General features: G+C 40.1%; 1 protein-coding gene across 4 annotated transcripts in view; it reads right to left on the bottom strand.

Annotated features, from left to right (window-relative positions):
- ZBTB38 (zinc finger and BTB domain containing 38) overlaps positions 1 to 11,918 on the bottom strand; it is a 144,527-nt gene that overhangs the window by 61,773 nt on the left and 70,836 nt on the right. Inside the window, exon 6 of one of the 4 annotated variants that reach the window (XM_012002643.1) lies at positions 5,764 to 6,008. The exons of 2 other annotated variants lie outside the window; for them this stretch is intronic. The gene's annotated coding sequence lies outside the window, so the exon portion shown is untranslated. Of the gene's footprint in view, positions 1 to 5,763; positions 6,009 to 7,815; positions 8,074 to 11,918 lie in introns of those variants that run through there. One more of the 4 variants, XR_001008501.1, reaches the window with a different exon arrangement.

Below are 11,918 nucleotides of genomic sequence, written 5' to 3'. Positions count from 1 at the left end.
CACACAGCCTGGTGACTGTCAGAACAAGGCCCCGGGCCGCAGAAGTGTCCGTGAGCTCCTGTTCCAGACTCTGCACACAGGATTCGCAGAGTCTGGTGCTGTTTCAATTGCATCAAATGCTCAGGAATAAGGAGTCACCTGTGTTTTTCCATGGCCGTCAAGAGAGGCCTAGATTGATTTTTCCCAACGTGGCATAGAAACTATTTCACGCAAAAGACCCAGTCTTCTTCTTTAAATGAAGGGCCCTGGCCGCTGGCATCTTTCTTCCAAGATCCAGGGACTGCTCATTGAAAAAGTATTCAGAGAGGGCCTGCCACAGGCTGGCCATGTGGAGCTAATGCATGAATAATGGACAGGTGTTTGTTTTTAAAAAATCGTCCATGTTCCCTTGTTTTGATAGTAAAGTCTTAAAGTTTCTTTTAAAAAAATTCAAGGGCACAGCTTAAAAAGATTAAAAAGTCAATTCTTTGCATAACTTACGTTTTTAGCTAGGAATCTATAGTACTTGCAATTCTGCATCCCAGTTCCTGACCATGTTTTAAGAATGTGATCACTTGATGAATAGACTCCAATATTAAATATAAAGCCAACAAAACATTTTAAATAATGAGGGAAAAATATATTGACTCCAAGTCAGATTAAAGAATCGTGTTATTTAAAAATAAGAGGAAGAGTTTTGAAGGCCGACAGTTTAGGCAACATGCGTACACATGTATATTAGCATTTCCCAACCTCCTCAAAGCCAAGCACCCTTTATTCTTCCTCCATATGCCACATGTTCAGCAAGATCTACTCCACTAAATTGCATTTATTAAGTAATGATTCATCTTCCCACTTAAACAAAAACAAAAACCTGCAATGTTTTTGTATATGCAATTGCCAATCAGAGCTTCCTCAAAACCTGAACTAAGCTGTTGTTAATAGTGGATTCTAACCTAAAAAACTTGTGGTCTATTAATAATTGCATGTTTATATGTTTCCACTGAAGCTTTTGGAAACTCTGAAAATTATTCAAAGATCTCCAAGAAAACTGAGGCACATGGATTAGGAACCAGGGTTGGGAAGTGCTAGTATTCGGTATTGCTGTCTGTGTTTCCCTGTGACTGGAAGGTGGGAGGTGGTAGGGCAAGGCAATTCCACTTTGGATTCAGCCTGCCTGGGTTTAAAGCCCAGCTTTGTTGCTTACAAGGCCAATTTAGGCAAGTTAGCTAAACTCCCTTGGCTTCTTCATCTATAAAATGGGACTAATTTTAATATCAGTGCCTACCTTGTAGGACTTTTTAAGAATTAAATGAGATAATACATGTGAAGCATTTGCAAGAGTACCTGGTATTATGTAAGTGTGCTATGACTGTAGGCTGTTGTGGCTGCCGTTAGTACTGGAAGTATTCAGAGTTCTGAGTTCCTACCATCCAAGCAGTGAGAATCATAGCTACTGTGTGTAAAACAACCTTTACACCCTAGAAATTTTCCATGGGTAATCTGCCAGGGTCACATGGTGAGTGACATAAAGGGATTGAAACAGGTCTGACTCCACATCCACTTTTTTGTATTGTTAACATGTTCCAGGTGGTACCTTGATCAGACTCTGTCAACAGCTTGTTAAGGGTAAAACCGGCTCTGGGTTTCCTAAGAGGCTTAGCAAGTGAATGGGTCTTTACATCCACTTGGGAATTCACAAACAGTGGCATTTCTTTCTTATTAGCGCCAAATGTTTCTCCAGAACTGACTAGATTTCCCCAAATTGTTATTAATAACTAAAATATCACAGCAACAGTTTTAAACAACACAGTCTAAAAATTACATAATCAACCCGTCCTTCAAAATTTTCCATCCTTCCTCATAACCAGTCACAGATTCTCTCTCTTAATCATTCTTCTGAGTATGGGGAACTATCTGGAAATTTCCAGAAAGGGCCCAAGTTGTCATTATTTTCTTTTCTGCAAAAGTTTATCATTTTCAAGACCACTAAACATGATGTGTTTCCTCTCTCTTTATAATACTTCTCATTTCAATACATTTGCAAAAAAAAAAAAAACCAAAAAAACAAAAAACCCAAGACTTTCAAGATTATCTCCTCTCTTAAATTTCCACCAGTTCTTCACCATTCCCACAGTATGGTTCCTGATTCTTTTCCAGGGGCCTTTTCTAGAAGGTTTTCCTACCTCATTCATTTAATCTCCACACTGATTTTTGTTATCCTACAACTGCCTGCTTGCACTTTCTGACTAGGACTCTTGGCCAATTTAACACTTACTAACCTCTTCTCTTTAAGGTTTCAATATTACATTAAAAGACTAAAGTATCTTTTTTAAACCAACTTGCTGTCTTTGTTTCCTACTATTGGTTAGGAATCTGTTAACACATTCCAACTTTCATACTAGCAGCACTCTGTTAATTTAATTCATGGTTTTACTTTTTTTTCCTCTTTCCCTCAACCTGTGTTCTCACCAAATTCTGTAACTTGGCCTCCCCCAGTTAGGCTGCTTATCACTTTCCCTTCAAGCACTTTAAGGAAGTCTCTTTCCAAATCATTTTTTCTCATCTCTACTATGTTCTTGAAAGGCCACTTGTTGTGTGTGATGTATGTGTTTGGTAGGAAATCTACCAAAGCCCCTGAAGAGGCAATGTTTAGAATAGGGGTGTCAACTTCCCATGCCTGTGGGAGCCAGGCAGATAAATGTGTGAAACTGCATATGGGAAGTGGCATGAACTTTGGCCTGCAGGAGAATTCAAGTCCCACCTAAATGGGGTTGGGAGGTGAGGAATGGGGATGGTGGCTACCCAACCCTGGACCAATTGTTGCCAGGTGGCAGCACTTCCTAAGGGAGCCTGAATCAGGATTTTTACATAAAATCTATGAAATGTTGACTACTTAAAAAGAAAAAAAGGAATATAAATCTGATCAAGTCTGTAGATGTAACTCCCAATTTACAGGAACTCTCTGAGATAGAGAAACACATAAAACAGCACCAAGGGAGGTAATCACCGATTTCAGATAGGAGGAAACTCTACAAACAGTTTCTTCAACAAAATTTTTACAGCAATAGCAAGGAACAAAAGAGAGGAGGGAAACCTATAAATTAAATAAAATTTAATCGTGTCAGTTGCACTGTATGGACTTTATTTGGATTTGAGCCTTGAACAAATAAATTAGTTTTTTAAAAGATGACCTTTCATTTTTTGAATGCTATGATGTTCTGCTGTAATTAAAGAATGATTGTTCTTTGTTGGTGTGGTCTAGTACTGTGGTTATTTTTCTTTTTTAGTAATCCACATTTTAAAAGTATATTTTAAAAGTAATCTACATTTGTAAAACTTTTTATTTCAAAATACCTCAAACTCATAGAAGTGTTGCAAGAACAGTGCAAAAAAAAAAAAAAAAAAAGATTCCTGTATACTCTTTACCCAGACCTTCCTGAACCATATGAAAGTTACAGACAACATTCTCTTTTACCCCTAAATATTTTAGTGTTTCTTTTCGGAGAGAAAACCCTTTTTCTTAGAATATTTAGCTTTTAGAGAATCATACTAAATCATACTAAAATATTTAGAAATTATACGATGTCTGAGATTTGCTTCAAAATAATACAGAAGGAGATTTACATGAAACAAGATTGGCTAGCAGTTGACAATTGTCAAAGAACTAACAAGGAGTTCATTAAACTAGCCTCTACTACATATGTTTAAAGATTTTCATAAAGTTTTAAAAGGTTATGTTAATAAAAGTATTTATTTAAAATGACATAAAATGCTTCTGCTATGATGTTAAGTAGACAAGCAGGTACATAGTTTGTCTACAAATTACTATCTCAACTATTAAAAAATACACCATGCATAGATAAAAGGCTGAAGGGATCCGTGCCAAAATGTTCAACACTCCAAATTACCTCATAGTAGGGATATACTACTTTTATAATTTGAAAAAAAAAAAGTAATATCATTTTAAAACCAAGAAACAAAAATATTGGGAACTCATTCAACTAAAAACGTTGTTAGAAGTGAAACAAACACACAGGTGGACTGAATCTGGCCAATAGGGCCCCAGTTTACAGGTTTCCAATTAGAAAATGGGCCTGCAAAACCCATTAGGTCCCTCGGGCCACATCTGGCCTGATACCTGTTTTTGTGTAGCCTATAAGCTAAGAATAGTTTATACATTTTTTACTTATTGGGAAAAAATCAAAAGGAGAATATAAACATAGCTCGTTTTACTGCACTCCACTTTATTGGGTTTGTAGATACTGTGGTATTTTTTTTTACAGGTTGAAGGTTTCTGGCAACCCTGAGTCAAGCAGGTCTGACTGGTGCCATTTTCCTAATAGCATGTGCTCACTTTGTGTCTCAGTGTCACATTTTAGTAATTCTCACAATATTTCAAACTTTTCCATTATCATTATATGTGTTATAGTGATCTGATGTTACTATTGTAATTGCTTTGGGGTGCCATGAACCACGCCCATATAAGATGGTGAACTTTATTGATAAATGTTTATGTTCTGACTGTTCCACTGACTGGCCATTCCCTACCTCTCTTCCTCTCCTTGGGCCTCCATATTTCCTCATCTACAAAAATACTGAAATTAGGCCAATTAACCCTACAATGGCCTCTAAATGTCCAAGTGAAAGGAAGAATTGTGCATTTCTCACTTTAAATCAAAAGCCAGAAACAATTAAACTTCATGAGGAAGGTATATTGAAAGTCAAGACAGGCCAAAAGCTAGCCCTCTTGTGCTAAGCATTTAGCCAAGTTGTAAGGAAAAGTTCTTGAAGGGAATTAAAAGTGATACTCCAGTGAACACGGAAATGATAAGAAAGCCTTATTGCTGATATGGAGAAAATTTGAGTGGTCAGGATAGAGGATCAAATGAGCCACAACATTCCCTTTAGCCTAAGCCTAATCCAGAGTGAGGCCCTAACTCTCCTCAATTCTAGGAAGGCTAGGAGAGGTAAGTAAGCTGCAGAAGAAAAATGTGAAGCAAGCAGAGGTTGGTTCATGAAGTTTAAAAAAGAAGCTGTCTCCATAACATAAAAGTGCAAAGTGAAGTAAGTGCTGATGTGGAAGCTACAGCAAGTTATCCAGAAGATCTAGCTACGACAATTGATGAAGGTGGCTACATTTAACAACAGATTTCCAGTGTAGACAAAACAGCCTTCCACTGGAAGAAGATGTCACCTAGGACTTTCATAAATAGAGAGGAGAAATCAGTGCCTGGCTTCAAAACTTCAAAGGACAGGCTGACTCTCTTGTTAGGGGCTAATGCAGCTGGTGACTTTAAGTTGAAGCCAGTGCTCATTGACCATTATGAAAATCTTAGGGCCTTTAAGAATGATGCTAAATCTACTCTGCCTGTACTCTATTAATGGAGCAACAATGACTAGATGACAGCAGATCTAGTTTAGTGAATATTTTAAGCCCACTGTTGAGACCTACTGCTCAGAAAAAAGATTTCTTTCAAAATATTACTGCTCGTTGACAATATACCTGGTCATCCAAGAACTGTGATGGACATGTACAAGGAGATGAAGGTTGTTTTCATGCCTGCGAACACAACATCCATTCTGTAGTCCTGATCAAAGAATAATTTTGACTTTCAAGTCTTATTAAAAATATATTTCATAAGGCTGTAGCTGCAATAGACAGTGATTGCTCTGATGGATCTGGGCAAAGCAAATTGAAAACCTTTGGGAAAGGATTCACCATTCTAGATGCCATTAAGAACATTCATGATTAATGGAAGGAGGTCAAAATATCAACATTACCAGGAGCTTGGAAGAAGTTGGTTCCAGCCCTCATGGATGACTTTGAGAGATTCAAGACTTCAGTGGAGGAAGTAACTGCAGATGTGGTGGAAATAGCAAGAGAACTAGAAGTGGAGCCTAAAGATGCGACTGAATTTCTGCAATCTTATTATAAAACTTGATCAGATGAGGAGTGGCTTCTTATGGATGAGCAAAGAAAGTGGTTTCTTGAGGTGGAATCTATTCCAGGTGAAGACACTGTGAACCTTGTTGAAATGACAACAAAGGAGATATAATACTACATAAATTTAGTTGATGAAGCAAGGACAAAGTTTGAGAAGACTGACTCTACTTTTGAAAGAAATTTCTACTGTGGGTCAAATGCTATCAAACAGTGCCACATACTAAAGAGAAATATTTTGTGAGAGTCAATAAATGCAGCACACTTCACTGTTGTTTTATTTTAATAAATTGCCACCCCAACCTTCAGCAACACACCACTGTTTAGTCAGCAGCCTTCAACATCCAGGCAAGACCCTCCGACTGCAGAAAGATTATGACTTGCTGAAGGCTCAGATATCGGTAGCAAATTTTAGCAACAAACTATTTTTAAACTAAGGTATAAACATTTTTGTAGACATAATGGTATTACACACTTAAAGGACTACAGTATAATGCAAACACAACTTTTACATGCACCGGGAAACTAAAAAGTTTGTGCACCTTGCTTTATTGCAACATTTGCTGTATTGAAGTAGCCTGGAACCGAACCTGTGATATCTGAGGTATGCCTGAATTTCATGATGTGAAAATTATATGAAATGCAGATTTCAGAGTTTATAAGTGAAGTTTTGAGACACAGTCACATTCATTCATTTCTGTATCTATGAATGATAGTATATCTATCATTATTACTATACTTAATATTACATATTGTTGTACTTTGAATTTCATCAATACAAAATTTATGAAAATTTGCTTTGTCAATTGTTACATAAATACCTATGAATTATCTTCAGTTTTGCCTTGACCCACTGTTAAATTAAATGTATAGGAGGCCATTGATTTAGACTGGCTCCTGCACTAAGCCCCAAGAGACCAAACCAAAATGGAGTCACTCACGCTAAAGTTCCACATCACCAAACTGAAATGAAGTTGTTTATCTGACTTGAGAAATTAGGAGAGAGATAATAGGCCAATTTTAAGTCACAATAATAAAGAAGTCCCCTCTGCTTTAATCTTTATAAGGAAAACTACCTGCAGTAACCTGATGTTAACCAATCTGCTTTTTGTATTATGTTATTTCCTTATAACTGCCTAAGCTACCTTATAAAAACCAACTGTTCTGCCATGCCCAACAGAGTACCTTCCTATTTCTTATAGATAGCATGTTGCCTGATTCACGAATTGCTAATAAAAACCAAGTAGATCTTTAAACTCAATTTGTTGAAAATTTGTTTTTTTCATGCCATAAAGCGTAAAGTATTTGTTGTCTGATTCTTTATAGAAAAAGTTTGTCAGCCCCTGGTTTAGAACTGGCCTTTCCCTGTGACCTCAAGGCAGCTTTAGTAGAAAGAGCACTGGTCTAGGAGTCACGCATGGTTTCATTCCACCACTTAACTCTCCAAGAGACCTTGAGAAATCCCATCTTCTCTGGGCTACGGTTACCTCAAAGATAGAGTGAAAAGAGTAAAATCAACAAGGCAACTGAAACTTGTAGTTCGGATTCCCGTAAGAGCTTAGCAGGAAGTACAGGGATGACGCAGTGCTAAATGCTGGTATGCCAGCCAGGTGTGGTCTCCTGGAGACCAAACGATTTAAACAATCAGAATATCCTTTGAGGATGGCTCCACAGGCACTCAGACCCGGGGCTGCATAGGCTCGTGAAGGAAGGAAGAGGAAGGCTCTGGGGGTTCCCAAAGCAAAGTAGCATGCCTGCAGTGGGCAACCTGACTTTGGGGAAAATAATTTCCAAAATCTGCAGTGTACAGCAGGTATTTTGGGTAGGTCGTCGGTCCGTGCTTTGCAGAAGACCAAAAGCACCTGATCACACAACATGAATAAAAAGTCTGCTTATTTCATTTAATGTTTAATTCAGATCTAGTACAGGAACAGGGAGGAGGGTAGTAGGGGGTGGTGGGGAGTTGTGGTAAGGGGGCCCTCTGGCATCCTCAGCATGTAGAATAGGAGACTTGGGATAGAAATGGAAAGTTCAGGCTGGGCACAGTGGCTCACGCCTGTAATCCTAGCACTTTGGGAGGCCGAAGCGTGCAGATCACGAGGTCAAGAGATGGAGATCATCCTGGCCAACACGGTGAAACCCCGTCTCTACTTAAAAAAATACAAAAATTAGCTGGGCGTGGTGGTGCTTGCCTACAGTCCCAGCTACTCAGGAGGCTGAGGCAGGAGAATCGCTTGAACCCAGGAGGCGGAGGTTGCAGTGAGCCGAGATTGCGTCACTGCACTCTAGCCTGGGCGACAAAGCGAGACTCCGTTTCAAAAAAGAAAAGAAAAAAAAAATGGAAAGTTTATATGACTCTGCAGTAAATCACCTTTAAAGACATCAATCTCTAAGCGCTTCACAATAGGCAACATGGGGCAATTAAGTAGCAAGGCCAACATTATGAGCGAAGCCAGAGAGTACATCATAGCACCCAGTCTGTATGCAGTAGGCCTGCAACCTGCATTGAGGGTCTCTCCTGAGCCTTCTTTTTCTAGTTGCAATCCCTTCCCACTTTCTCCCTGGTACCTTGCTCCCCCAGCTCCATGGCGCAGCAGAGTGGCATCTCCTTTTGTCCCCCAGCTGCCTCCTGACTGCTTCCTTTGTTCCCTCTTTCTTACCTTCTGCATCCTCACCCTGCCCCGTGCTGCCCTCTCTATCTACAGCCAGCTCCCCATTTTGCTTCCCAGATGACCACCCCATTCTCTTCAGCATTGTTTCCCCAGTACCCTGAGTACTTCAGAGAATCTTTCCATGGTGTAGTTCCTTCCTTTCCCTGCTCCAGGTTCCTCTCTTCCCTTCCTCAGTTCAAGAAGCAAGAGAAAAGGAAAAATAAATAAATTAATTAAAAAAAAAAAATGACAAGGGCACTGCCCTTCTGGGATTTAACCACACTCTCAGCTGGTGGCTTTTGTTTTCTGGCTTCACTGGCTTGTAAGGCCCTCGGGGCAGGGACTCTACGTCATGCTCAGCGCTGGGGAAGGTCGGCAGGATTGTTAGGCCTTAATTAGAGCAAGGCCTCAGACAGGGTGGGAGATTTTAGCAAGCAAGAGGAAAAGAAATTTCAAAATATCCATTTGGCAGCAATGACCACAGAGTAAGGAAGAGGATTGTTTGATTGTAGAAAGCATGTAATAAAAGCCTCCACTGCTTTTCATGAGCACAGAAAGAATATTTACACTGGCATTTTTCAAACCAAACAGCACCAGAAAACAAACTCCCTCCACAGGCCAAACAAAGAGAGTGTAGACACAAGTGCTAGTCCTGAACCCTGAGCAGGAATTGCTGCAGAAGCAAGGAGGACATTAAGGGGGAAAAAATGCAAAATGAGTTATGAGATCAAAAGAGCAATTTTCTGGTCAATGAGACATTTAGGCTAAGGCAGTGGCATGCTGGGATCACCTAACAAAGACAATTGATTTTGCAACTGGTCTCTGATTTACCTGCTGCCCAGAAAACCTTCTGCAGAACAGCCAGCATGGAGACCCCCCACTGTCAGCCAGGGAAGGTAAAAAAGCATCTTGCCTGCATCACAAATTCAAATTTTTGCATTCGAGGGCTTCTCAACTTAACATCTGCTCATGAATGCAAAAGTGGCAGCCGTTATTGAGGTCACCTGGCAATGCAGGCAGACCAGCTTGGAGAAGGGCAGCCAGACATACGGTGGCTTATTAGGAGCCAAGACATCTCGGGAAGGTGGTGAGGTCAAGACACAAAGTCCGAGTGAAGAACTGTCCTTGTCATCAGCTGAAATGCCCCAAACTGAGTGATGGCCTCCAGCGAACAGCATAAAAGGCCATTAAGAGAACAGCACGCCATTTATTTCTTCCTGGAACAGGGAGGATACACAATTGTGCTTGTCCATACAATGCTCTACCCTTGTGTGGGAACCTGGACTGCAGTTTCATAGGGGACCATGTCGTATTTCATTCTGCTTGGCTTATAGCAGTGTCTGGCACATAGCAGATGCTCAAAAAATGCTCAAAGAAGTAAACTGAATTGTTGCAGTCTCCTTCCCCACTAATGGGCAGAGAGCCCCTTTACACCAGTCCCCTTCTCCCACTCTACTACAAAGGAACTGAACAAGCTTGTCTTCATGTAGTGGAATGTTTCAGGACCTCTCAAAACCAAATGAAGTATAACATGCCAGCCAGGCCACTTCTACTGTGATAAGCAAAGTCTGCTAAGTAATGAATCAATCTTAGAAGGTGCTTCTGAAATGTTTAGAAGGCTCAAAAGAGCCTTATAGTTTCTAACTCGCATAGCAAACTTCTCCCTTTGTTCCCTGACCTTTGTCAACAGACTAACCTGAAAAGCATGAAAGACTTCTGGTTCTTAAGAAGATTTTTTTAAAGAATGACTTGCTCTAATAGAGAAAAAAAATCTCACTAGTTCTTCAGAAAGCCACCAACAGGCAAAGATGTGTGCAGAGCTGAAGCATTTTAGCAAAACCTGAAAAAAACTTCACTCTGGTGGGAGGCATTTTAGGACTAAGACAATCTACTGGCCAGATGAGATGAGACAGACCCTTCCACCATTTTGCCTTTGAAAAAAATTCAATGACTATCTCAATGTTTTGCCATTGGTTTAAATTCTGGAATTCTTATGAAAAATAAAGCAAGAGGCTTCTCAGAAATTTCTTTACTCTGAGAGGTCTTTCTTCTGTGGATTTCTTGGGTTGACACTGAATCTGTGCCAGAATTTCATCACCACCTAGCACTGCAACATACTGTACCTTCTGAAGCAGTTTCAGGGTCGTGATTGGGTCAAAGGCAATGACCCCATGAGTACCAGACTCTGGGAGTTTGACTGGCCAACACCAGTCACAGGGACCCGGGCCATCCTCTTACTGTAGGGGAAGCTTACCTAAATAAGCCTCAGCCCTTGAAGCTGTCAGACCTGGCTCTTAGACAGCAACATTTACACAAAGAAAGGAAAGTTTGAAGGCTGCGCATGAGCGCTCCTCTGCCTGGTAATGCCCCACGTCAGATCTTCACCTGACTAGATTCTTCTCAGCACACAGATCTCCACTTAAATGCCACATCCTCAGAACATTCTGATCAAACATTCTAAAGTGGCTCTCCTCCCTAGAACCACATAACCCTCACTTTTTATTTTTTTTAATTAAAATTTTTTTTTTTTTTTAGAGAAAAAGTCTTGCTTTTTTGCCCAGGCTGGAGTGCAGTAGTATGATTCTAGCTCACTGCAACCTCGAACTCCTGAGCTCAAGTAATACTCCTACCTCAGCCTCCCGAATAGCTAGGACTACAGGTACACACCAGCCACTATGTCCAGTTAATTTTAAAAATTTTTTGTGGAGATGGGATCTTGCTATGTTGCCCAGGCTGGTCTCAAACTCCTGGTCTCAAGCAATTCTTCTGTCTTGGCTTCCCAAAGTGTTGGGGTTACAGGCATGAGCCATCGTGCCTGGACCACTTTCATTTAAAAATTTTTAATTTTCCTCTGTGCACTCGCCTTCTTTATTTACATCTATATTTTTGCTTATTCCCCTCCCCACAAGCACCCTCCCGGCCTCTGGAATATGCCTGGCATATAATAGATGCTTAATAAATGTGTGGACTGTTTATTTACCAAGAGAGCTGTTAAGAACAGCATTTCCTCTAGAACGGAGCTATTAGAATGAACCACATGGTACCAGGAACTCAAAGACTTAGCATGACTTAGTACTAAAGAGAAAGTGCTAGATCTCTTTCTAGGTTCTTCTCACATAACAGTGAAGAGGCTCTAAGTCATAGTCTGATTACCAGTCCATCTCTGGGGGATCCATGGAAATGGATGAGGTAGATCAATACCACTCTAGTATTATGGCAAGAGATGCAATCTTGGTATTACAGGATTATAAATATTATAGTATTTTATATTATAAATCATTCCAACAGAAAACCACATATTTGCCCATTTTGTTTTGGTGAGAACAGTGCAATTGTTTGCACAG

This window comes from Mandrillus leucophaeus, unplaced genomic scaffold, assembly GCF_000951045.1.
Source record: "Mandrillus leucophaeus isolate KB7577 unplaced genomic scaffold, Mleu.le_1.0 Scaffold693, whole genome shotgun sequence".
Classification (NCBI taxonomy): Eukaryota; Metazoa; Chordata; class Mammalia; order Primates; family Cercopithecidae; genus Mandrillus; species Mandrillus leucophaeus.
The sequence above is the reverse complement of the archived record's forward strand: the minus strand, read 5'-3'. Positions and strand labels throughout refer to the sequence as shown.